The sequence below is a fragment of the Thamnophis elegans genome, chromosome 14, assembly GCF_009769535.1.
Source record: "Thamnophis elegans isolate rThaEle1 chromosome 14, rThaEle1.pri, whole genome shotgun sequence".
Lineage (NCBI taxonomy): Eukaryota > Metazoa > Chordata > Lepidosauria > Squamata > Colubridae > Thamnophis > Thamnophis elegans.
In genome coordinates, this window is record NC_045554.1 from 41,582,112 (window position 1) to 41,609,160 (window position 27,049).

General features: G+C 43.0%; 1 protein-coding gene across 1 annotated transcript in view; it reads left to right on the forward strand.

Annotated features, from left to right (window-relative positions):
- LONP2 (lon peptidase 2, peroxisomal) overlaps positions 1-27,049 on the forward strand; it is a 187,824-nt gene that overhangs the window by 151,040 nt on the left and 9,735 nt on the right. The window lies entirely within an intron of this gene.

Here is a 27,049-nt window from a genome sequence, read left to right on the forward strand (position 1 = left end):
TGGGACAGGTGTGGTATATCCAACATAACACATGTGCTTTACTTGGGGGAAAAAAACCTATGAAGAAAAGATGGTGAGGTTATCTTAGCTTTATTAACATGGCGCTTGTAATCATTACGAATTGATCGGACAGCATCACCGACAGAAATAGGGAATTATGATTGAAAGCTGCTTTCACGCATTGCCACGCATTTGTTTTCTGTTGATGTTATCCATTCTAGCGTGTCCGACTCTTGGCCATTCCATGGGTCAGTATGTTTTCTGGTACATCGTGGTTATAATGGAAACCTGGCCTGCAAACAAGGGACAATTTTCCTGCTGCCAACATATTCATGCTGGGAAATCAACCATTTTTTCCCCATTGGAGAAGTAATCAGTGGACAGAAATTCACTGTTTTCCATAATTAATGTCAGTGGAAAACTAGTGAGCTGCAAGAGGATTAAAGGAGCTGTTGAAATCTGGGTGGTTGGTTGGTCATGTATATTGGAAAACATGCAGGCACATAGGTGGCCTTATTCCCCTCCCAAGCAATCAAGAAAGTGTCAATTATTTTTTTAAATAAGGGGGAAAGAATAAGGGGGACCATGTTCAAGCCATGTTTGCACCATCACTACTATCCTGGATAAAGTGTGGTAGAGTGCATTAAATATGTGGGACAGAATGCCACATTGGATCTATGTGCTACTCAACAGCTCTTTAAAGCAGTTGTGAAATTCAATTTTTTTTATTACTGCTTCTGTGGGTGTAGCTTGGTGGGTGTCGCAGGGGAAGGAAACTGCAAAATCTCCATTCCCACTCTACTCCAGGGGAAGGATACTGCAAAATCTCCATTCCCACCCCACTCCAGGGGAAGGATACTGCAAAATCTCCATTCCCACCCCACTCCAGGGAAAGGCTACTGCAAAATCTCCATTCCCACCCTACTCTAGAGAAAGGAAACTGCAAAATCTCCATTCCCACTCTACTCCAGGGGAAGGATACTGCAAAATCTCCATTCCCACCCCACTCCAGGGGAAGGATACTGCAAAATCTCCATTCCCACCCCACTCCAGGGAAAGGATACTGCAAAATCTCCATTCCCACCCTACTCTAGAGAAAGGAAACTGCAAAATCTCCATTCCCACCCCATTCCAGAGGAAGGATACTGCAAAATCTCCATTCCCACTCTACCCCAAGAGAAGGATACTGTAATAAAATCTCCGTTTCCTCTCCACTCCAGCGGAAGGTTACTGCAAAATCTCCATTCCCACCCCACTCTGGGGCCAGCCAGAGGTAGCATTGGCCGGTTCTACGAACTACTCAAAATTTCCGCTACCAGTTCTCTAGAACCTGTCAGAACCTGCTGGATTTCACTCCTGCTTTAAAGGCAAACAATTCTAATCCTCCACTTTGGATACTACAATATATACCAACGCTCTCCAAACTTTCTGTCAATTTTGAAGACTTGTGAACTTTCACTCCCAGAATTCACCAGCCAGAATTCTGGAAGTCGACGTCCATAACTCTTAAAGTTCCAAGTTTGGAGACTCCTGGCATATTATATACTGTCATTCAATTGTTAATTCAATTTAGAACTTGGAGTCTGCTGGATCTCTATGCTATTTTTCATGTGGAAAATATGAAACAGCTTTCAGTATGTCTGAGATGAAATGGGTTTATTTATTTACAATGTAGTGCCCTCTGTTCATCATAGTGATCACTGACGAGTGGTTCCCCAGTGTTGGTCATGCCTTCAGACATCTTCCTGTAGGGAAGGCCATTCCAGCAAGCAGACCTCTGTGTGACTGTTTTGAAATGTAAGTGTCACCCACTGCTAAGGTCAAGGCTTAACCATAGGGGCATTTATATTCAGTCTCATTGTTTAGTTATTTATGCTCTTAGCTGTCCAGAACCATATGATAAAATAGGTGGCCACATACATCTTGTAGACGAAGTCGCAATGGCAGGCACCGTTGGGATAGCAGTAGTAGACTTATATACCGCTTCATAGGGCTTTCAGCCCTCTCTAAGCGGTTTACAGAGAGTCAGCATATTGCCCCCAACAATCTGGGTCCTCATTTTACCCACCTCGGAAGGATGGAAGGCTGAGTCAACCCTGAGCCGGTGAGATTTGAACCGCTGAACTGCTGATCTAGCAGTAGGTTGAAGCTCTCCTTTCTTTTCACTTATACATGACGTGTGCAATGTATACAGTGGTACCTTGGTACTCAATGTTAATTGGTTCTGGGAGGCACGATAAGTGCCCAAAAGGATGAGTACTCAACAAATGTTTCCAAGAAGAAATAGTAGAGTGAGTCACAAGGCAAGTGACACCAACAAGTTATAGCTTGTGCATCGAGTACCAAACAAATGATGAATACTGGGACAAAATTTACAAATCAAAATGGGTTGAATACCAAATCCGATGAGTTTCAAAGCAGTTGAGGGCCAAGGGGCCACTATGTTAGAAAGCAAAGGGTTTTGATCATCTAGTTGTAGCAATATCCCTTAGACTTACGGTATATACTGCTTCACTGTGCTTTACAGCCCTCTCTAAGCGGTTTACAGAGTCAGCCTCTTGCCCCCAACAATCTGGGTCCTCATTTTACCCACCTCGGAATGACAGAAGGCTGAGTTAACCTTGAGTTGGTCAGGATTGAACTTCTGGCTGTGGGCAGATTTAGCCTGCCATACTGCATTCTAACCATTGTACCATGAAGGGAGGGAGGAGAGGAAGGAGGAGGAGGAGGAAGGCAGGAATAGCAATAGCACCTAGACTTATATACCGCTTCATAGTGCTTTTACAGCCCTCTCTAAGCAGTTTACAGAGTCAGCCTATTGCCCCCAACAATCTCGGTCCTCATTCTACCCACTTTGGAAGGATAGAAGGCTGTGTCTGTCATACCTGCAATTATATTCCTTTTAGAATTTTGGCCTGCCACACTTTCTCTTATTTCATTATGCTGTTTCATTAGTATAGTCGATGGGAGGGGGGAATAGAAGGAGTAGGATTGTGGAATGTATTGTTTTCATTCTTTACTGGAAGCCAAGGTCATCCTTTGTCTCCGTACTTGTCTCCGTACTTTGACACCTGACCAGAAGCAGCTGGGTGTGGATGCCAGCATGGAAGAAGAAGATTGGACCATGTGATGGATTGTGGGTGTGGGGACAAGATCATGAACTTTTAACTGGGTGGAATTCTGATGTCATTTCCAGTATTGGGATTCCATAGCACGATGCCAACATGTCTGTCTTATTAAATTGGAACCTTAAGGATAGCTCTGCCTTGGACTCTGATTTAATTCTGCATGATATTTGGAACGCTGACAGAGTCCACCTTGAGCCTGATGAGATTCGAACTGCCATAATTGCAGGCAGCTGGCAGGCAGCAGAAGTAGCCTGCAGTACTGCGGTCTAACCACTGCGCCAGCACGTCTCATATTATAACACCAACATTTTGACATGATGGACCCCCACCTTCCTTTAGAATAATGTGGAATGATTTTCACACATTTAAGGAATGTTTAACTTTTCTCAAACCTTTGACAGTTGATTACACACCTCAGAAGATTTCTTACCTTCTCACCTTAGGCTTCCTTACCTACTCTACTGAAAGAGAAAAGGTCTTGTAAAGTCACATAAATCTTGACAACTCAACACTTTCCCGTTTTAGGACCCCATTTATCTCCGAGTTCACTAGGGCAGACCTGTCTTCATTCTCTTGGTAACTACACCAGGGTGAGCAGGAGTTATAGCTGACCATTTCCAGCAAAAGTAAGAATCTCTAGATGTTGTAAACTTGCAGTGATTTTAAAAGCTAAGAGAAACCTTTACAACCTTTTTTGAAAGCAAGCAAAAATCCCCCATTTGAATATCAGAATAATGGAATAACAGAGCTGGAAGGGACCTTGGAGATCTTCTGGTCCAACCCGCTGTTCAAGTAGGAAACCCTACACCATTTCAGATAAGTGGTTGTCCAATCTCTTCTTTGAAATCTCCAATGTTGGAGCACCCACAACTTCTGAAGGCAACTTCTGTTCCACTGGTTAATTGTTCTCAATGTTAGAGCATTTCTCCTTAGTTCTAGGTTGGTTCTCTCTTTGTTTAGTTCCCATCCCTTTTTCTTTGGGTCTTGCCTTCTGATGTTTTGGGAACAGAGGTGGGTTCCTACCAGTTCGCACCTATTCGGTAGAACCGGTTCATCAAATCTACCGAACCGGTTAGAAGAGGTTCCACCAGTGGACCCAGAAAGCAGGCCACACCTACAGAAGAGGTTCCAAAAATTTTTGAAACCCACCACTGGTCCTTGGATATGATTATTCTACACTATCATGCTCCTATTTATAAAACTCAGTGCCTCTGTGAAAGGTAAGGATGACTCCTGCATTTGTGATGCAATCAGAACATTGCGTGTGTTGAAGTTGTTTTAACGCAAACCAAAGATGCCTTTTTAAAAAACAAGTTTACATCATATTCTTATGCATGCCAGTGCTGTGTGTGAGGTAATTTAAGTTGGTTCTGACAAGTGTTGTCGGCATCTTCATATCCGGTCACATGGGCGGCAAGCCACTCCCATCCGGTCACATGGGCGGCAAGCCACTCCCACAAAGGAGGCCACACCCACAGAGTAGGTTCGAACAATTTTTGAAATGCCGAGGAGTAAAAGCACACTACTTCAGAGGAAAGTTTGCGGGTGGACTTCATGTAGTAAAGCTCTTTCTGTTTTTTGAGTTGAAATGCAAGTCATAACTTTCAGGAATTGTTGGCCTGACCTCACAATGGCCAGAAGCTCCAGCAATCCTGACCAGTAATTCCAAATCTGTTGGCTCGCCCATAGTTGCACATCTCTCCAATTATAGTTTGATTTTATTCTAATCCCTGGTTAGAATGGTCCTCTTATTTCTAAGCCACGAGCTTTATTGATAAACACCGTTTCTATGGAAGTGCATTTTTGTACTCTTTAAATCTCTCCCTCCCCTTCCTCTTTCTCTCTCTCTCTCGCTACAGAATTTGCCATAAAAATTGGCTTAGGTGTATGAAATAAATCTATTTTCTTTATCCGGTTTTGAGCTGATGCTTGTTGGTTGGCCGTCTTCCTCCCCCAGCATTCTTTCTGATTCAAAAGAAGGTGACTCATTTTTTGACGGTGTCAGGCCGGGCGATAGGATTTGTAGTCAGGTTTTGCAGGGACCAGAGAGAGAAAAGTATATGATTACTGTAACGCACTCTACATGGGGCTGCCCTTGAAGAGTGTTCGAAGACTCCAGCTAGTCCAGAACGCAGCCGCGCGAGCGATCGTGGGTGCACCCAGGTACACCCACGTCACACCTATCCTCCGCGAGCTGCACTGGTTACCCATTAGTCTCCGGATCCGCTTCAAGGCGCTGGTCGTTACCTATAAAGCCCTTCATGGCATTGGACCTGGGTACCTGAGAGACCGCCTCCTGCTGATCACCTCCCATAGACCGATTAGATCACACAGGTTAGGTCTCCTCCGGATTCCATCTGCCGGCCAATGTCGGCTGGCGACTCCCCGGGGGAGAGCCTTCTCTGTCGCAGCTCCAGCCCTCTGGAATGATCTCCCCGTGGAGATCTGGACCCTCACTACCCTCCCGGCCTTCCGCAAAGCCGTTAAGTCCTGGCTGCTCCAGCAGGCCAGGGGGCTTTCGAAATATCCAGCCCCTTGGAAATTGTGACTGTTGTATATTTTAATATGTTGTTTTGTGTATTATCCCCCTCCCTTGTTTTATTGTAAGCCGCCCGGAGTCCTTCGGGAGTGGGCGGCATACAAAATCAATAAAACTATAAACTATAACTATAAACTATGATGGGGGGGAGGAAGGCAAGGGTCATCCTGTGTGCATGATGTCACCCTGCAAACGAAGCAACCGATATTTTAATTTTTTTAAATTTCATTTGGTTTGTCAGGCTTGTATGAGAAAACAAGTATAAGTATGAATATAACATATAAACATATCTGAAAGCAGGTATACTACGTATGTACATAAGAAATGTGTTGTGGCCCGGCAGGAGCTGTTAGACCTGCCGCCAGACTCCGACAGCGAGGGGTCTTATGAGTCGGCCTTGGAGGAGGTGGAGGACCCTGGACAGGGTGCCGACTTCGAACAGGGCGAGGAGAGACTGGTTGGCCACCAGGTGGCGGCGAAGCCTTGGATCAGAGGGAGTGTTCAGGAAAACACTTGTGAGTTGTTTCAGGATGCACGCCATCGAAGGGCTACTCGACGGAAGGAACACCTGCGTAATTGTAGGAGATGATTGCGCTTAGCTGATGCAGATTAAGATCCTCTCCTGATTATAAAAGAGACTGTTTGTGCCACACCCTGTTTGCAGGAGTCAACGTTCACGAATTAAGAGAAACCAACTTGGAGAAGTGGCTTGCTTGTTTGCAGCGCTGCGTAGGTTTGTAGGACTTGTTGCCAGAGAGCTTATCTCTTTGTTTATTTTGGGCTTGCAGCCAACGAGAGTCTGGACTGATTAAAACATTCTTTTGTACGTTTGTTTTGGCTTTCGTTCCTGGATGGAGAAGGGCGGGGGTCACAACAGAAATGAGTATGGTGATGACAATATGATGATGTCATGCCAATAATGCAACTGAAGTCCTGACATCATCGTCCTGCACACAAGGCAATTTGATGTGATGATGTCATCATCCAACTGAAGAAACTAATATGAAGATATCATCATAGCAATAGCAATAGCAGTTAGACTTATATACCGCTTCATAGGGCTTACAGCCCTCTCTAAGCGGTTTACAGAGTCAGCATATTGCCCCCAACAACAATCCGGGTCCTCATTTTACCCACCTCGGAAGGATGGAAGGCTGAGTCAACCCTGAGCCGGTGAGATTTGAACAGCCGAACTGCAGAACTGCAGTCAGCTGAAGTAGCCTGCAGTGCTGCACTCTAACCACTGCGCCACCTCGGCTCTTCATCATGCAAATGAAGTGATGGGATGACATCATCATGCCAACGAGGCAACCAATGTGTTGACATCAGAATAGAGTAGAATAGAATAGAATAGAGTAGAGTAGAGTAGAGTAGAGTAGAGTAGGAGAGGAGAGAGAATAGAATAGAATAGAATAGAGTAGAGTAGAGTAGAGTAGAGTAGGAGAGGAGAGAGAATAGAATAGAATAGAGTAGAATAGAATAGAATAGAATAGAGTAGAGTAGAGTAGAGTAGGAGAGGAGAGAGAATAGAATAGAATAGAGTAGAATAGAATAGAGTACAGTAGAGTAGAGTAGGAGAGGAGAGAGAATAGAATAGAATAGAATAGAGTAGAATAGAATAGAATAGAGTAGAGTAGAGTAGGAGAGGAGAGAGAATAGAATAGAGTAGAATAGAATAGAGTAGAGTAGAGTAGAGTAGGAGAGGAGAGAGAACAGAATAGAATAGAATAACAGAATTAGAAGGGTCTTCTAGTCCAACCCCCTGCTCAGGCAGGAAACCTTATTAACATTTCAGACATATTGTTGTCCAATCTCTTCTTAAAAACTTCCAGTGTTGGAGCATAAACAACTTCTGGAGGCAAGTGGTTCCACTGATTAATTGTTTTCATTATCAGGAATTTTCTCCTTAGTTCTCTCCTTGATTAGTTTCCACCCGTTGCTTCTTGTCCTGCCCTCGGGTGCTTTGGAGAAAATAGCTTGACCCCCCTCTTCTTCATGGCAACCCCTGAGATATTGGAACGCTGCTATCTTCATGCAAACGAAGCAACCGCTAGCATTTGTGTCACCATACAAACTGCGGTAAGCAGCCGCGGTGACTGAAGTGACATGAGTCACACAATTCACATCATTTGCAGGATGGTAGCATGACCCAAGTGACGTCACAATTGCTTTGACTGGCTGCAAAACCCATTTCTAGTATTTCTGAAAAGATAATTTACTGAAAACCCTCGATACTCTGGCCTTTCTGTAGATTTGTGTGTGTGTGTGTGTTTTTTCTTTTAAAGGAGAAAAAATTCAAAGCAAGTAAATATTGTAGCCAATTAGTGAAAATGTTACAGCCAAGCTGTTCAAGGCTTGATAGTCTCATTAAAGCATTAAAATTCCTTGACATTTCCCAGATACCAAGAAGAAGCGGGGGAACCAATTCTTGCATTTCAGATGTGCTCTGCGGTGTTTGTTTGATACCTCCTGAATCACTTTTTCTTCCTGCCATAAAGACACTTCTAAATTATAGCCTGGCAACTGCCTTACAAGGCTGTTTTATTGAAAGGAGGGCAGGGGTGGGGGGGCTTTGGGAGGGGGGGAGACACCAAAGCATTTCCATTCTGTTCTAATGGATGATTCTCTCCCCCTCCCCACAGCTTTGCGGGCCATGTTTACAGCCTGTCCTTCTGCTTAAGAAATGGAGCTTTCCATTCTGAACAATTGCATTCCTTTTAGAGGCAGGAGTACAAAGAAGACAATACGAGAATGACACACACACACACACACACTCACATATATATACATAGCTCACTCAGGGGGCTACTCCAGCCCTCTTGTTCTAGGAAAGCCGATTCTTTCTTCCTGCCTGGCTTTACAGATGCAATGAGCACCAGTGCCGGGTTGTCATAATATTTGCTGAAGGCACTCTGCACTGAAAGGCGATTAATTGAATGGACATGTGATATAAACTGTAGCCTCTTCTGTACCGCGTAGAAAGGGGTACATGTTTGCATTCTGTGGACTGGAGGAGCAACTTATCAAACACTAGACATAGTTTGTATTTGATGAGAAGGAGGAGGAGGAGGAGAGGAGGAAGAAGGAAAGGAGGAAGAGGAGGGGGAGGGGAGCAGGAGGAGAAAAGGAGGAGGAGGAGGAGAAAAAGAAAAAGAAAAGGAGGAGGAGAAGGAGAAGAGGAGGAGGGAGAGGAGGAGGAAGAAGGGGAAGAAGAAGGAGAAAAATAAAAAAGGAGGAGGAAAAGAAGAAGATGAGGAGGCGAAGGAGGGACAGGAAGAGGAAGAAGAGGAAGAAGAAGAAGGAGAAAAAGAAAAGAGGAGAAGAAGAAGAGGAGGAGAAGGAGGGATAGGAAGAAGAAGAAGGAGATGGAAGGAGAAGAGGAGGAGGAGGAGGAAGAAGGAGAAAAAGAAAATGCAAAAAAGGAGGAGGAGAAGGAGAAGAGGAAGAGAAATAGGAAGAAGAGGAAGAGAAAGGGGACAGCGATGGGGAGGAGGAGGAAGGAGGAGGAGGAGAAAAAGAAAATGCAAAAACGAGGGGAAGAAGAGGAGGAGGAAGAAGAGGAAGAAGAAGGGAACAGGGAAGGGGAAGAGGAGGAGGAGAGAAAGAAGAAAAGGAAGAAGAAGGGGAGGGGAAAGGGGAGGAGGAGGAATATGTAAGGGTGTCCTCTCCACTCTAATAAGTTTTATAACTTATTCAAATCCAACTGTATAGGTGCAACTTGCATTACAGTTTCTGAATTGACCAGTCGTGTGGCCTCTAGAGAACTTAGCTCTGGCTCAGCAGTGCCTTCTACAACCAAATCCTTTGGCTTAGCCTCTGCCACGCGGGGGCGGAAGTTGTTTCCAGCACTATCCCGCCGGTTCTCTTGGTCTTAGACCACATGTCCTATGCTGAAAGCCAATTCTAGAGGGGAATAAGACCAAGCCTTGTTGGCTCAGACGTCCCGACTTTACTTTGCTATACTTCCTACTGACACTCCCCAAAACTAAACATCCCAGTTAATAACAATTATTTTTGGGGACGTCGGTGGTAAATCATAAACTGTTCCGTTGCAAAATGAAAATGGGAGAGAATTATATTTCCCCCCCACAAGGTTATTTCAATGTTTTATATTAAGAATGTTGTTTGTTTCCTTTCTCTGCATTGCGTTTGTAGACCTAAGAAGCATCCTTATATATCCTATTTTATTTCATTTACATGCTGCCCATCTCACCGTTGAGTGACTCCGAGTGGCTTTCATTGCCATAAAAACCAAGAATATATATATATATATATATATATATATATATATATATATATATATATATATATATATATATAAAAAGAAATCCGCATTGCATTTGGAGAGCTCGAAAGTACCCTCTCGTTTCTGTCATGTTTTATTTTATTTTACTACATTTACATAGTGCCCATCTCACTACTGAGTGGCTCGGAGTGGCTTAGAACATCATAAAAACAAGAATATAAAAACATGAATAGAAAGAAATTGGGCATACTATACTGTGTGCATTTGTTCATGTCCACAAAGTAGACCACACACTTCAGTTTTGTTGTGATTCAGCAGATGTCTTCTGTGAGTCTTTTCAGGATGCAAGATTAACACTGCAACTGGGGCTTGTGAGTGGCGTGTTCTGGGATAAAAAGACGGATGGTGCCATGCCCTGGTTGCAGGAGTCAATGTTCCTTGGTTCATTCAACATTGATTGATCATCAGTCGTGGTTTATGTAAGATACACTTGGATAAGTGCTTTGTTTTTCTGTAACCCTGATTCGTAGAGACTTTGGAAGAAGTGCTTTGCTTTTGTTTTGTTCAACTTGTGTTGCCGTAAGAAAGATTTGTTTTTCATTCCGTTATCTTCAGGCAGAGACTGTAATTAGGTTTATTTTGGGCTCGCAGCCTGTCTGAGCTGAGAACTGATAAAGAGAGTTCCTTTTAAGTTGTTTGCCTGTCGTCTGTTTTACGAGCGGAGAAGGGGGGACAGAACAGGTTGCCTTTTGCCCAAGTGGCCCAAGTGACATTTCCAAAGTATGATCCCCCAACCTTCTTCTCTTTGTATTATATAACAGAACATAGAATTATAGGGCTGGAAGGGACCTCAGAGGCCATCTAGTCCAAGGGGGTCAAACTCGAGACCTGCAGGCCGCATCCAGCCCATGGGGTGCTTAAATCTGGCTTGTGGGGCCGGCCTGAAAATAGCAAAGGACCAGCCTGCAGTATCTTTGGAAGCTAAAACTGTGTATGGTGGGGAGAGGTGTGTGTAACCCCTTCAGGGCCCATTTTCGGCCAGGATGGCCTCCTGAAACACTCCACTGGCCAAAACAGAGCTGCAGGAAGCCATCCAGGCTGAATACAAGATGTGGGGGCCTTGCGCAGCCCCACTGAACCCCGTTTTGGCCAGCAGGGTACTGCAACAGGCCATCCAGGCTGAAAATGGGGTATGGGGGGCTCATAGGCCCCCCACGCTCTATTTTGGCCAGCAGGAGGCATCCATACTTCCTCCCCCACAGCCGGCCCACAGAGGAGAACTATAGTGCTGATCCAGCCCTTTAGGAAATGCAGTTTGACAGCCCTGTTGTAGTCCAATCCACTACTCAAGGCAGAAGACCTTAAAGCTTCCCAGTGAAATGGTTGCCCAATCTATTTTCTTTGAAAGCCTCCATTGATGGAGCACCCACGACTCCAGGAGGCGAAGCTATTCCATTGATTAATTATTCTCACTGTCAGAAAATTTGTCCTGACTTCTGCATCGCTCTTTAAGAAGCTTCCACCTGTTACTTGTTGTCCTGCCTTCAGGTGCTTTGGGGGAGAAAGCTAAACCCCCTCTCCTCTGGGACAGACCTTCAAGCACTGGAAGACAGTTATCTTGTCCCCCTAATTCTTCTCTTGGAGAGACATGGCTCCCTCAACTGCTCATCCTACGATTTCGCTTCGACACTTCTAAATATCTAAATTCTAAATATCTGGTCACCATTGGAAAGGACCAAAAGGGAATGTCAGAATAAAGGTAAAGGTTCCCCTTGCATATATGTGTTAGTTGTTTCTGACTCTAGGGGGCGGTGCTCATCTCCGTTTCAAAGCTGAACAGCCAGCGCTGTCTGAAGACGTCTCCGTGGTCATGTGGCCGGCATGACTAAATGCCGAAGGCACACGGAATGCTATTCCCTTCCCACCAAAGGTGGTTCCTATTTTTCTCCTTGCATTTTTTAATCTTTTCGAACTGCTAGGTTGGCAGAAGCTGGGACAAGTAACAGGAGCTCACTCTGTTACGCAGCGCTAGGGGTTTGAACCGCTGACCTTTCTGATCGACAACCTCAGTGTCTTAGCCACTGAGCCACCAACGTCAAGATATGGAGGACCAAAATTTGAAATCCTCACAAAATTTCTTTCTGGGGCAGCAAAGAAACAAAATCTTCCAGCCCTGGAAAAGCATGTTGGGACTTTTCGTTCACTGGATACAAGAGGAAGGAGATTCTCAAAGTGGGAGGGGGAAAATGAAGATGCTTGAGTTTTAGCTCTTAAAAAAAAAAATTAAACACATGTATTCTGTTTCAAGAAGGACATTTTGAACTGTAATTGTATCTCCCTTCTTATTAAAAGAAGGAAGATAAAGAGAGAAGATCTCCTTTCCAAGGTATCTTAGCTTGTCAGACATTTTCCGGATAAAGAAAATATTTACGCTACTTGGGAAAATATATTACGGTTTTAGCTGAGTGTACTGTTCCATAAAACATTAGTGTCTCAGCATTTTTGTTTAACAATAGGCAACCTTAGGCCAGTAATTATGCCACAATTAAATCATGAAAATGGAACCCCCATCTCCCGCTGTTCACCTAGAAACAGGAACATATTAAACTGGGACCACCATCACCAGATAAAATAAAACCAATCTTCCCTTCCCCCCACCACGAGCTTACCCTCATTTTTAATGCCCCCGCAGTGCACCATGGAAAACTCATAATTCACATCTAATTAGTATCCTTTCTGCCGCTTCTGTCACCAGGACAGATAGAGAGGAATCCACTTCATTACAAACTTGTCTTGGCCGTCTTCCTTCTTTGCTGGTTGAAATGCATAAATTGGGGCAAATAGCACTATCCCTTAGACTTATATACCGCTTCACAGTGCTTTTACAGCCCTCTCTGAGCAGTTTACAGAGTCAGCCTCTTGCCCGCCCAACAATCTGGGTCCTCATTTTACTGGCTTTGGAAGGACAGAAGACTGAGTCAATTCTTGAGCCAGTCAGGATTGAACTGCTGGCAGTGGGCAGAGTCAGCCTGCAATATCGCATTTTGACCACTGTACCAGAGCTAGCTAGCTCAATCACGGTTGAGGAACATTGATTTTAAAGATATTGGGTTAATCTTCTACAAAACAATAACACCCTTCCCATGGTAAATTAGCCTTACCTTATCCTTACTTCGTATCCCTTGGAGCACAACTTCAGCCATGGAGGTTGAAAATTATGGGATTTGAGGTCCCACACACCTCAGACCACCAGGTTATTAAAGTGCAGGCGAGTGCAGTCATTGATAATTATTAAGGGGTATATTAAGGGTATAAGGGATGTGGTGGCTCAGTAGCTAAGACACTGAGCTTGATGATAGAAAGGTCGGCAGTTCGGTGGTTCGAATCCCTAGCATCGCTTAATGGAGTGAGCTCCTGTTACTTGTCCCAGCTTCTGCCAACCTAGCCGTTTGAAAGTATGTAAAAAATACAAGTAGAAAAATAGGAACCACCTTTTGGTGGGAAGGTAACAGCGTTCCGTGTGCCTTTGGCGTTTAGTCATGCCGGTGACCTGACCATGGCGACGTCTTCAGACAGCGCTGGCTCTTCGGTTTTGAAATGGAGATGAGCACCACCCCCTAGAGTCAGGAATGACTGGTACCTATGTGCGAGGAGAACCTTTACCTGTACAGGTTCCTGTTTAAAAAGGGTTTCATACCTCTTTCTTTTCATATTGGCCAACCCGCAAACGGATGTATTGAAGCAGCTGTTAAATTCATTGTTACCTACCGAATTATTTGAGTACTTGATAATGATGCTTCAAGGGCGCTGATGAAAAGCATCTTGGCTTTTCTTTCTCATCTCTTGCTACAAATAGCAACCGACGGTGGAATGTGTGTTCCCAATCGATGGACAGGAATTCAGAAGTGTCCATAAAGGAATTTGTATTGATTCCATACTCATTACACGGTGCTTTTTTGATCACGGCTTTTTCCTTTAATCTCCCACTCTAAATCTTGTAGTACAATGAATTCTACACCAATTAATCATCCCAATCCAGTTAGCATTGATCGTGATTTGAATCCACAGAATCTTTTCCTGGTTTCCATGCGCCCCTCCTCCCCAAGTATCTGATGGTAATGAGAGACAGAAAGCTAACAAAGGAAGTCATCCTTGAGAATGTGAGCCAATTCTCAAACAGCCCCCACCCCCTTAGCTCTTCTTCTAGGATTAGAGGACAGGGAAGCCCGATCCAGCTTACAAGGGCAATCAAGGGACATGATGAATAGGTTTTGTCTTAATTTGGCTTTGAATTGACTGCACCGTAGAATCTTGCTGGCTTGGAATCTGCCCTGCGAGACCAATCATTGTCTTGTAATGTGTAATGTCCAGTGCTTGTTAAGTCTGATAGCTGAACGTTCAATGTCTCCAGTGATGTGGTTGGATACCAGTTAATCATGTACCGGTGATGGACCAGTGGTATCCCATGGAGAAAGCAGCTTTTTAGTCTGCTCCGCTGCCTTTGTGTGTCTATTCTTTTAAAATAATGTTCCTTTTTCTTCCATCTTCTTTGCTTCATTCAATTATTTCCCTTTCCCCTCCCCCTATATTTACCTTGATTTTTTTCCCCCTCTAGTGCCCTGATCTTTTCGTGAGCTCCAAATAACATATCCTATTTCCTACTGATGCTCTACTCTCTTTCAATCAGGTTGCAAATTGGCATGGTTTGACATAAACCAAATCTCCTGGACTTAACGGGTAGATTGGAATGGAATCTATCCTTCAGGTTGTATACATCGCTAAATTTTCCAATGCAATTGTCAGTGTAAAAAGGGAGACGGAATACATTGAAGAAGGCACACTTTCAAATCAAATGCATTTCAGCATATACTTTTTGAGATTAGACCAGGGCTGGGCTTTAAACATTTTAGCAATGTGTTCTCTGCATACGCAGAAGTGTCACGTGCACGAGTGAACCGGTAGTAAAAATAATGGAAAACCACCACTGGTGGTTTGGGAGGGGTGGGGTAGGCAGGGCCAGCCAGGGGTGGGATTTGGAGGTTCTCCAAACCAGTCATAATGTTAGCTATGAGTTCTTCCAAGCCCAGGCAAACCTGTAGCAGCCCACCCCTGGATTAGACAATCGGGCATGATGTTCACCCTAAAAATTAATCTCAAGTTAAGTTAACTCAAGTCAAGTCAAGATTTTTGATTAAACCTTGGGCCATATCAAAGTGCAGAGTTCCAGATCCAAATCATTACTAAAATCTGATAAAATACAATTTAAAATGAGATAGGAATAAAATAAGATTTAGAATGAAACTGGAATAAAATACAACTTAAAGTATTTCTTGGGCCATGTGAACTCATTCGTTTCATACTTTCCTGTAAAACAATGTATCTCATTTATCCTCTATGTAACTATCGTTCAAATATTTGAAGATGTTCTTCAAGACCAGCTCTTTCATCCTTTTCTTAGAACTTAGCAATAGCAATAGCAGTTAGACTTATATACCGCTTCATAGGTCTTTCAGCCGTCTCTAAATGGTTTACAGAGTTAGCATATTGCCCCCAACAATCTGGGTCCTCATTTTACCTACCTCGGAAGGATGGAAGGCTGAGTCAACCTTGAGCTGGTGAGATTTGAACAGCCGAACTGCAGAACTGCAGTCAGCTGAAGTAGCCTGCAGTGCTGCACTCTAACCACTGCGCCACCTCGGCTCTCGAAACCTTATCCAGGTTTCTCCACTGTCTTTATCATCCCTATCTGCTTATGATCCACAAGATCAAATTACTTCTTAAACTGTAGTGCAGAAACCTATGTAGGACAAACCTATGCAGAGGAAGAAGTGAACCCCCAGATTACAAGAACACAAGCGAGCGGTCAGATGAGGAGACCTGAACTCATGGCAGCCTCATATTGCAACGAACAAGGACATTCATTCAATTTTGCAGCTACTAAAATTGTTGGATGAGTAGGTACAAAAATAGCCAGGGAAGTGATTGAAGCCTGGGAAACGAGCCCTTGGTCAGTCAACAGGAGTGCTGATTTACTACCAAGTACTTAGGAGCACGTGTCCAACAGCCTGGAAGACTAAACTTCTGGTCCTAGTAACCAACCCAGATTGGATTCTGCAACATTATCCTGAGATGTGTATATTTGCCTTCATTTGTTGTAGTGCCTAAAACTGGGGGAAAGTAGATTAGCGGGGAATAATTATTATGGTGTCTCCCAAAGTATAAAATCATAGGGCAATTTTTGAGTGGGGTGCTTGTGCCCTCTTGATTTCAGATCCCGCTCACCCTTGCTAAAAGCTGTTTCTGCCCACGCCTTGGTCTACCATCTCATCATTTTTGATACTTTTGATGTATTCCATTAAGACACACTGGGTGTGTTCCATTCTTGGACTCACCGGTGATGCTTTTGTGAGGTTAGACACATTATGTTTATCGCCACCTCTCTCTGGACAGCCCTTTATTAGAAACAAAGCTGAGCATTTCTCAAGATGTTTAGCAGAAACGGTGGCAAACAAATGAAGTCGTGTCAGAACCATATACCATAAAGTTAAAAATAAAATCTTCAATCCCTCCCAGAAATATTCAGCAGCCACAGAAACATTCATTCAAAGCATCCGCCTTTGATCTCCTTAACAGCGTGGCAGAGGCTAGATGTGATTGTGTTGACGCTACGTATTATCATATATGGTGGACTTGTAAAAAAAGTTAAAGCATTTTGGATAAAAAATATGGTGGATTATTCAAAATATTCTTAAAAAGAGGATAAAGTTCACTCCTCAGTTGTTCTTGCTAGGTATAATTACAGATTGTACAGTTATAGAGACTAATTTGATTCTGAACTTAATAACGGCAGCAAGATTGTTGGTGGCGCAGTACTGGAAGAAGGAAGAATTGCCTACTATTCAAGAATGGACGTTAAAAGTAGTAAACTTAGCAGAGATGGCTAAAATCTCTGGGACTATTCAGATGAGAAATACAAGCTGGAATGGAGACGATGGATTGACTACATTCAAAATAAATATCGGACTAAGAAATTTCAATTAGCTTATGAATAAATGAACAAGGAACGTTACAATTTATCTAAATTTAGCTTAATAAAAGGGGAGTTAAAGTACAAGAGGAGGTAGGATGCTATAGTTAGTTAGCTTATGTTAGTGTATGATTGTTAAATGTTTATACCCTGTATTTTGCTCTGGGAGGTTGGGGGGAGGGAGGGTTGGAGGGGGGGCAGGGTTGGGGCGGAGGGAGGGAAGGGGAAGGAGAAATATTTGTAAAATCTATTAAATCTCTTCAATAAAAAAAATACCTACCTTTTGGTGATATCTGGTTCCCTTGTCAGGCATTGCCCACGTTCTGACCGAGGCTTCCCAAAAGCACGAAGCCGACTCCTCGTCCTGATAAAAACCCTTTTATTTAGTTTAAAGTGAATTCCTCTCCAGCAATGTCCCCGCCAACAATCTTTCAAGAGATTTCACAACTACAGACCTTTATCAGGCTTGGAGAGCTGCCAAGCCGATATCTTCCAAACGCCAAGCTGTAGCAGCAATTACCGAGGTGGCGCAGTGGTTAGGGTGCAGTACTGCACGCCACTTCAGCTGACTGTTATCTGCAGTTCAGCGGTTCTAATCTCACCGGCTCAAGGTTGACTCAGCCTTCCATCCTTCTGAGGTGGGTGAAATGAGGACCCAGACTGTGGGGGGCGATATGCTGACTCTGTAAACCACTTAGAGAGAGCTGAAAGCCCTATGAAGCGGTATATAAGTTTAACTGCTATTGCTATTGCTACTTGGCAAGAAGTCAGGAGCAGATGTTCATCCTAATGAATTGAACTAATTGTCTCCTGCAAATTCCCTTCCCCTTTCACTTCTCCTCATGCCCTATGGGAGGGGCCATTCACCGTCCACCTGTGCCTTTACTCCTGAGTTGACCCTTGTTCCTTAGCTGTTTCCTTCCCCTGGGAGCTCTGCGTATACACATCTGGAATAGGCTACAGCTGTTCTTCTGCCCCACTGATATCCAACTCCAAAGGCATCTGATAACTGTCACATGGCCCTGGCCCCTTCTCTGCCTCTGACACAGAGCCCTCGTCAGAGCCTTCCCCAAACTCCAAGACTGAACCATCTTCCTCACTGTCCGAATCTGCTGCCAGATGCCCTGGCCACTGGTGGGCCACAACACTCCATCAGATTGAGACATCCAGGCAGGGAAGAAGGTAAAGTAGCATAAGAAGTCACAAACTTGTACACTTTGGGAGAATGGTTCCTGAAACGTTGCTCTTAGAGAACTTGCATTTTTTTTAAAAAACTGCAGAGATTTCTGAATTGTTGACCTTGGCAGCAATAGTATTGTGAGTCATGCTACCACAGTGCAAAACGCTGCTGCATATCTAATAAAACAATGCCTGCAACAGTCATAAATATAGCTGTCCATCACAGTTGCTCAATTGGGATAAAAAGTCATCTTTTCATTAGTTTAATGGCCATAACTAATCCCAGGGCCTTCAGATGAAACCAACTGAACATCCCTGAACAGGATGAAGCATTTTCTGGTCCTATACTTGAGTGAAACTAACTTTTTGTAGAAGTGCCATAGGTAAATGTCAAAATGTCATCTATCTCTATCTCTATCTCTATCTCTATCTCTATCTCTATCTCTATCTCTATCTCTAACTCTATCTCTATCTCTATCTCTATCTATCTATCTATCTATCAGTGGTGGGTTTCAAAATTTTTTGGAACCTCTTCTGTAGGTGTGGCCTGCTTTCTGGGTCCACTGGTGGAACCTCTTTTAACTGGTTCGGTAGAAGATATATATATATATATATATATATATATATATATATATATATATATGTATATGTATATGTATATGTATATGTATATGTATATGTATATGTATATGTATATGTATATGTATATGTATATGTATATGTATATGTATATGTATATGTATATGTATATGTATATGTATATGTATATGTATATGTATATGTATATGTATATACACACACACACATATACATATACATACATACATACATACATACATATATATATATATATATATATATATATATATATATATATATATATATGTTGTATTTGTGCTGATAAATAAATAAATAAATAAATAAATAAATAAAGGGAGACTAGTATAGATCTATTTCAAGCTGACTTTAAATATAGCCCAGGTTCGAATCCCAGTAAGGGTATGGCTAGCTCATGAGAGCTAAATAGCTTGAAATAGATCTATACTAGTCTCCCTTTATTTATTTATCAGCACAAATATAACACACACACACACACACATATTAGTGCTTTTCATAATTTTCACTAATTTCCTCCACATTGGGCCTTTATGGTTACTCACAAGGTGTCTATGCCTTTATTGATTGCATAAAACAGAATAGAATAGAATAGAATAGCAGAGTTGGAAGGAACCTTGGAGGTCTTCTAGTCCAACCTCCTGCTTAGACAGAAAATCTACACCATTTCAGGCAAATGGTTATCAAATCTCTTCTTTAAAAACTTCCAGTGTTGGAGCACTTACGCTTTCTGGAGGCAAGTCATTCCACTAATTAATTGATCAAACGGTCAGGAAATTTCTCCTTAGTTCTAGGTTGCTCCTCTCTTTTCAATCCAGATCTCCTTGACCTGGCTTTCTCCCAAGTAGGATCCTCTCTAGATGTCTGGATTTCTTTCCTCTAAAAATTTCCCAGCTTGTCTGTTATGGAAGAAGTCCTTTGGTGGTTTCCTAGATTTAGGATAGCAAGTTTACTCTTTGTTTCTTTCTGTTCTTGTGAAGCCCAAGGAATGTCTTCCCAGCTCCAACTCTCAGTCTGGGAAAGGTGACTCATTTCTACAGCGCCACTTCCCCTTTTGCCAGCAAAAGAGCTCACCAAATGTCATTCATAAAGACATCTTGTTTCTCCCACAAGCTGTCCCCCTTCTCTCCATTTTATTTCCATTGGAACCTTCAGAAGAAAGGAAGAAGGATGCTAAAAGCATTTTGCACAATGCGATGATCATTTAGGTGTAAAATACATCTCATTCCAAGAAAGGAAAATGTTAGAGAGCAATCGGCAAATTGAAGATCTATGAAAAGAAAGTAATTTTTTATTAAACACCAGTAATTTTGACCGGAGGGCATAAATCTCTGGCTCTTGGCTGCTGTGTGCTTTGCATATGCATAAATTATTCAGCCTAAATGAGTTACTCTCTCTTTTTACCATGGAAAAAAAAAAACGCCAAGCCGGGCTGCAAATCAGGGGAGCAGCAGCTGCACAGATGGATGAGAAAAGTTTGGCTGCTTGTCTTGATTTGATTTTGCAAAGCCCACATGCTCTGATTTGGGCCTGAGAGGGCAAAGGACCAGGCTGGCAAGAATGGGTTGCCAGCAGTGGTGGGATCCAGCCGGGTCGCACCTATTCGGGAGAACCAGTTGGTAACTTTCTAAGCAGTTCGGAGAACCGGTTGCTGGAAGAAATCTTTTGTTTTTTTCCCACTTTACGGGACTAATCCTGTAAGGAAGGCAGGAAGGAAACATTCTGGTGTTGTTTCTAGCCTCATCTTTATTGCCCTGCTTACAGAAACTGCCTGTCAGCCTCTGCTTTGCTGTTGCTTCGGCTGCCATGAAACGGGGAGGGAGGGCATGGTATTTGGGAGGGGTTAATCATTGTGCTGGAGGAAGGTTCTGGAGTTCACCGGCTGATCGGACTACGCATGCGTGGGTGTTCCCGCCAGGACTAACGGCACCGACATTCCATCTTCGTGATGCCTTTTGAAGTTATCTCACACCTGACATTTGGGAGAAATATGATTGGACTGTAACTGTGATGCCAAGGGGTGGGGAATGGGTTATTCTATATATCAATTGCTTTCGCGCCTAAATAATCAGTCTTCGCTTCGCTATGCCTTTAATCATTTATAATTAGTAAAAGTACACTTGATTTCTACCCACGGAGTCTCGTGGTCTTCTTTCCTAATTATCTAATGGAGAGGTTCTGACACTGCCTCTCCAGTTAACCCTTATTACCATTGTAACAACTAAGGCGAAGTGCCCATCGACCTGAGTGACATTGACTTGGCCACGCCCATATGATCACATGACCACCGAGCCCCGCCTCCCCAGCTGGTCATTAGGGCAGAGAACTGGTTGATAAATTATTTGAATCCCACCACTGGTTGCCAGATAATGCCAAACAAGAAAGCTCTGCTTGTTTGGGTCAAGAACGAAGGACCTTGACAGGTTTGGGTTTTCTCACAAGGATAGCCCAGAGCCGAGGTGGCGCAGTGGTTAAATGCAGCACTGCAGGCTACTGCTAGATCAGCAGTTCAGCGGTTCAAATCTCACCGGCTCAGGGTTGACTCAGCCTTCCATCCTTCCGAGGTGGGTAAAATGAGGACCCGGATTGTTGGGGGCAATATGCTGACTCTCTGTAAACCGCTTAGAGAGGGCTGAAAGCCCTATGAAGCGGTATATAAGTCTACTGCTATTGCTATTGCTATTATGTGTTTCTCAGCTTTGAACACTTTAAGACGTGTGGACTTCAACTCCCAGAATTCCCCAGCCAGAAGGATGAGAAACATTGGCACTGGTGGACATTGATGGACATTGTGCCAAGACACTAGGAAATAAAATGGACACCATTGAGAAGGAAAGCTGAAAAGGAAGTGCAAGAAGTCCTTGATTTAGGGCTATTATGGGATTCAGTGGTGGGTTTCAAAAATTGTTCGAACTTACTCTGTGGGTGTGGCCTTCTTTGTGGGAGTGGCTTGCTGCCCATGTGACCGGATGGGAGTGGCTTGCCGCCCATGTGACCGGATATGAAGATGCCGACGACACTTGTCAGAACCACCTTAAATTACCTCCCACACAGCACTGGCATGCATAAGAATATGAGGTAAACTTGTTTTTTTAAAAGGCATCTTTGGTTTGCGTTAAAACAACTTCAACACACGCAATGTTCTGATTGCACCACAAACGCAGTCGTCATCCTTACCTTTCACAGAGGCCCTGAGTTTTACAAATAGGAGCATGATAGTGTAGAATAATCATATCCAAGGACCAGTGGTGGGTTTCAAAAATTTTTGGAACCTCTTCTGTAGGTGTGGCCTGCTTTCCGGGTCCACTGGTGGAACCTCTTCTAACCAGTTCGGTAGATTAGGTGTGAACTAGTAGGAACCCACCTCTGATGGGATTTCTCTTGTAAGTCACGATGGGTCAATTGACCAGAACATATGAGAATTCGGACAAATATAGACCCAACCTATTTAGAAGGAATTGGATATGGAAAGGCTAATTCATGACATTGCAATGAATATGACGTGGCGATGGAGTTGGGGTGAAATGAATGGATAAGGGGGAAGGCAAACATACTGGGGAGGAGAGGTAAGATGTCTATCAGCCATGATGCTTAAAAAAAAAGAACTCTGTGTTTCAAGACAAGCTATCTCTGAAGGCTGTTGGTATGCTCTAGCATGGAGAGAAAACTATTGCAAACTAGGTTGCAAACCAAGATATTGGATTAGCTGTTCTGTTGATCCAATCTACCTGAGTTATGAAATAAAGCCCATTGGTTTTCAAACATGCCATTGGACATGGGCATTTAGATGTGCTTCTTCTGAACTATGAATATCAGAGGAGAGGAGAGGAAGGAAGGAGAAGAGAGGAGAGGAAAGGGAGACAATGAGAGAAGAGGGAGGCAGGGGAGGAGAGGAGAGGGAGGCAGGAGAAGAGATGGAGGAAGGGAAGAGAGGAGAGGTGAAGAGAGGCAAGGAGAGGAGGAGGAAGGAGAAGAGAGGAGAGGGAGCCAATGAGAGGAGAGGGAGGCAGGAGGAGAGAAGAAGGAGGCAGGAGAAGAGGCAAGGAGAGGAGAGGGAGGAAGGAGAGGAGAGGGAGGCAGGAGAGGAGAAGAGGAGGCAAGAGAGGAGAGGCAAGGAGAGGAGAGGGAGGAAGGAGAAGAGAGGAGAGGGAGCCAATGAGAGGAAAGGGAGGCAGGAGAGGAGGACGCAGGAGAGGAGAGAAACGAGGCAAGGAGAGGAGAGGGAGGAAGGAGAAGAGAGGAGAGGAGAGGCAAGGAGAGGAGAGGGAGGAAGGAGAAGAGAGGAGAGGAGAGGCAAGGAGAGGAGAGGGAGGAAGGAGAAGAGAGGAGAGGAGAGGGACGCAGGAGAGGAGAGAAACGAGGCAAGGAGAGGAGAGGGAGGAAGAAGAAGACAGGAGAGGAGAGGCAAGGAGAGGAGAGGGAGGAAGGAGAAGAGAGGAGAGGAGAGGGAGCCAATGAGAGGAGAGGGAGGCAGGAGAGGAGAGGAGAGGAAGGCAGGAGAGGAGAAGAGAGGCAAGGAGAGGAGAAGGAGGAAGGAGAAGAGAGGAGAAGAGAGGGAGCCAATGAGAGGAGAGGGAGGCAGGAGAGGACAGGGAGGAAGGAGAGGAGAAGAAAGGGAGGAAAGAGAGCAGAGCAGAGGATCTACTGTAGGTACATCATTGATACATCATTGCAAAGCTAACACATTCAGCAGCAGCTGCCATGCCAGTATGTTCCTCACACTTTGTTCAAGCAGATCTAATGAGCATTTTTGGCACGGCAGAAAACTCAGTGGGTGCCAGTTTGGCATTCACTTCTTTCTATTTTGCTCTTTTGTGTATTTTCTGGATTTTGTCCCCTACCAACAATCCCTCCCTCCCAAATTTAGCTTGTTTTATAATAAGCAGCAGGCGGAGACGGAGAGGGCAGGGCGAGGGTTGGAAAGGGAGGGACAGCCAATAATTCATGCTTATTAAGAAGAAGTCGTTTCTTGCCCTTGCACCTTTTAATTCTCTGCCATGCTAATTAGAGAAAACTCTCCAATGACTGTCGTCAAAGACAATCGCCAAAAAGAAAAGGGGAAGAGGAAGAGAAAGAAAGGGGAGAGAAGAATCCTTCCATGGAAGGTTATTCCAACCACGTTCATCTACGGTAATAACCCAAGAGGGATTTACAATAACAATGGCATCATCCTGGAACTTAAACGTGGAGTTAAAGACCTGTTTTAATAGTCTATTAAAAGGGAAATGGTAAAAGGTTGTTGATTGGAGAGATTAAAACGGAGGAAGTGAGGTCAAGAGGTAGCTAAACATGCAATTTGGCGAAAGAGAAATGTTTCTATAGCCAAGAGTCTATTGCGCAGATTTTAATTCTGCTCTTCGTTGACATTCATTGTTGGATAGGCAGCGCTGGAAGAATGGTGTCAGGCCTGCCTTTATATTCCTTTTAGAATTTTGGCCTGCTACACTTTCTCTAATTTCATTATGCTGTTTCTTTAAGTATAGTCAATGGGAGGGGGGAATGGAAGGAGTAGGATTTTGGAATGTATCATTTTTCATTCTTTACTAGAAGCAAGGTCATCCTTTGTTCTCCACACCAGTACACCTGACCAGAAGAAGCTGGGCATGGATGCCAGCATGGAAGAAGGAGATTGGATCATGTGATGGACTGTGGGTGTGGGGACAAGATCGTGAACTTTTAACTGGGTGGGATTCTGATGTAACTTCCAGAGTTGGAATCCCCACAGCAATGTGCCAACATGCCTGTTTTATTAAATTGGAACTTTAAGCATAGTTTTGCCTTCGACTCTGATTTAATTCTACATGGTATTTGGAACACTATCAAATGGGACAGAAATCAACGACACAAAAGTACAAAACATATACAAACAGTTGGCATGGTCTTCCTATTGAGTTAGTGGCTTCTTCATCTCTGGAGGTTTTTGAGAGTCTGGACAACCATCTCTTCTGGATGGTTTAATTGGTTTTTCTTGTACGTCACAGAGAGTTAGACTAGTGTTGGTTCTTCTCCACGTCTACCATCTATGCTCCACCCGATCTTAGTATCTGTGGGGCATTCAGAAGAGTGGTTTATTCAGAGTAGGCAACCAGAAAAGGCATCCAAGATGAGTAGATCTATTCACTATCAAAATTATTAGGCTTGACGAGGCGTGTTAGATTTTAAAGTAATATGATTGCACATGTATACTGTCTTCTCTTATTTTTTCTTTAAAACTAAGATATGTTAAGTATATTGATATGGAAGCATAAATACCATCAACATAGAATGGAGTTTGCTCAGAAGCTGAAATACACCAAGTGAATGAGAGGAAGAGTGGGAAACAGAGGAGAGAAGAAAGATAGGAAGAGAAGGATAGGAGAGAGGGTAAGGGGGGAAGATGAGGAGGATAAGGAGGAGTGGAATGAAGAGAGAGGAGAAGGAGAAAGGAAGGGGAAGTAGAGTAGAAAAGGATGATGGAGGGAAGAAAGGAGGTAGGAGAGAGGTAGAAGAAAGAGGTGTATGGAGAGCAGAAGAGCTAATAATGGGTTTTTATCTTTCTGGGCATTGATGGCAAGAGGAACTGATGTAATTACTACTTAATACAATAGGATATTGGCTATGTAATAGTATACATGTGATTATATGTTATGAAAATGGAAAATAAAAAAAGTATATTTTTTTAAAAATAGAATTTGGTAAATACAGTCGTATCTTGGTACTCAACTGCTTTGAAACTCATCAAATTTGGTGGACCTGCATGGAAACACAAAAATATTGGACAAAAATTTGGAAATGGGTGCAAGAAATTACAGGAGAACAGATAAAATACAAACCCGAAATCTTTGTACTGGGAATAATCAAAGGGAAATATACAAAGAAAATTAAGTACATATTAACACATCTGCTAACTACAGCTAGAATAGCATTTGCCCAATGCTGGAAACAAAATAATACCCGCTTGGATGAATTAGTGATAAAAAAAACTTTGGATTGTGCAGAGATGGACAAATTAACACTGAAATTAAAAGATAAAGAAGAGTCGGAATATTATGAAATTTGGAACAATTGGTACAAATGGCTGCAAAACAAGAATAAAATTAATTAAGCCAAAAAAAGAATATATATAAATATATATAGAACTGTGTATAAAGGTGTGTAAATATAGAAGCAAAATATTATATACATGTACAGGTATGATGACATAACAATGTTGATGTAATGACTGTAAGGTGTTGTAGAAGGGAAAAAATAATTTTAAAAAACGGCAAAAAAAATGCAAAAAAGAAACTCATCAAATTTGGCATCCAACACATTTCAACATGAACATTTTGTTCCCTGTACTCATCATTTGTTTGGTACCCAATGCACAAGTTAGAATATGAAACGAACTCTAGAGAAAGAAAGTTAAATATATACTAATATATCTGTTGACTACAGTTGGAATAATGTTTGCCCAATGTTGGAAACAGAGTAATATTCCCCCAGATTTAGAAAATTCTAGATTGTGCAGAAATGGACAAGTTAACATTAAGATTAAAGGATAAAGAAGAGTCTGAATACTATGAAATTTGGGATAATTGGTATAAATGGTTGCAAAACAGAAATAAAGTTAATCTAGCCAAGAAACAGTAGAGAAATGTATAGAACTGTAAATGAATTTATATAAATATAGAAGTGACATAAGATTGATATAGACAGGTATGATGACACAACAATGTTAATGTGATGACTGTAAGTTGTTATAGATGGAAAAAACAATAAAAATTTGATTGAAAAAAAAACATGAAACGAACAAAATGTTTAAAAAGTTATGAAATTTATGTGATTACTTACCAAGCACATCTAAATTATATTAAAATAATCAAAATATATTCACAATCCCTAAGGCATATCACAATGTTTGTGCACGCCAATGTTTGGAAACTGAAAGCTGAAAAAATTGACACGCCCTACTCGAACATGTCGATGTTGGCTGCTTTGTTTGGAACTCATCGTTTTTGGTACTCAACTGACACCCCCCCCCAAACCAATTAACCTTGAAAATTGAGATACCACTGTACCAAACGGTATCCTTCCCTTCAAAATCTACCCACCTCGGAAGGATGGAAGGCTGAGTCAACCTTGAGCCGGTGAAATTAGAACCGCTGAACTGCAGATAACAGTCAGCTGAAGTGTTATTCTAAGGTGGTGCAGTGGTTAACTGCAGCACTGCAGGCTACTTCAGCTGACTGCAGTTCTGCAGTTCGGCTGTTCAAATCTCACCGGCTCAGGGTTGACTCAGTCTTCCATCCTTCCGAGGTGGGTAAAATGAGGACCCGGATTGTTGTTGGGGGCAA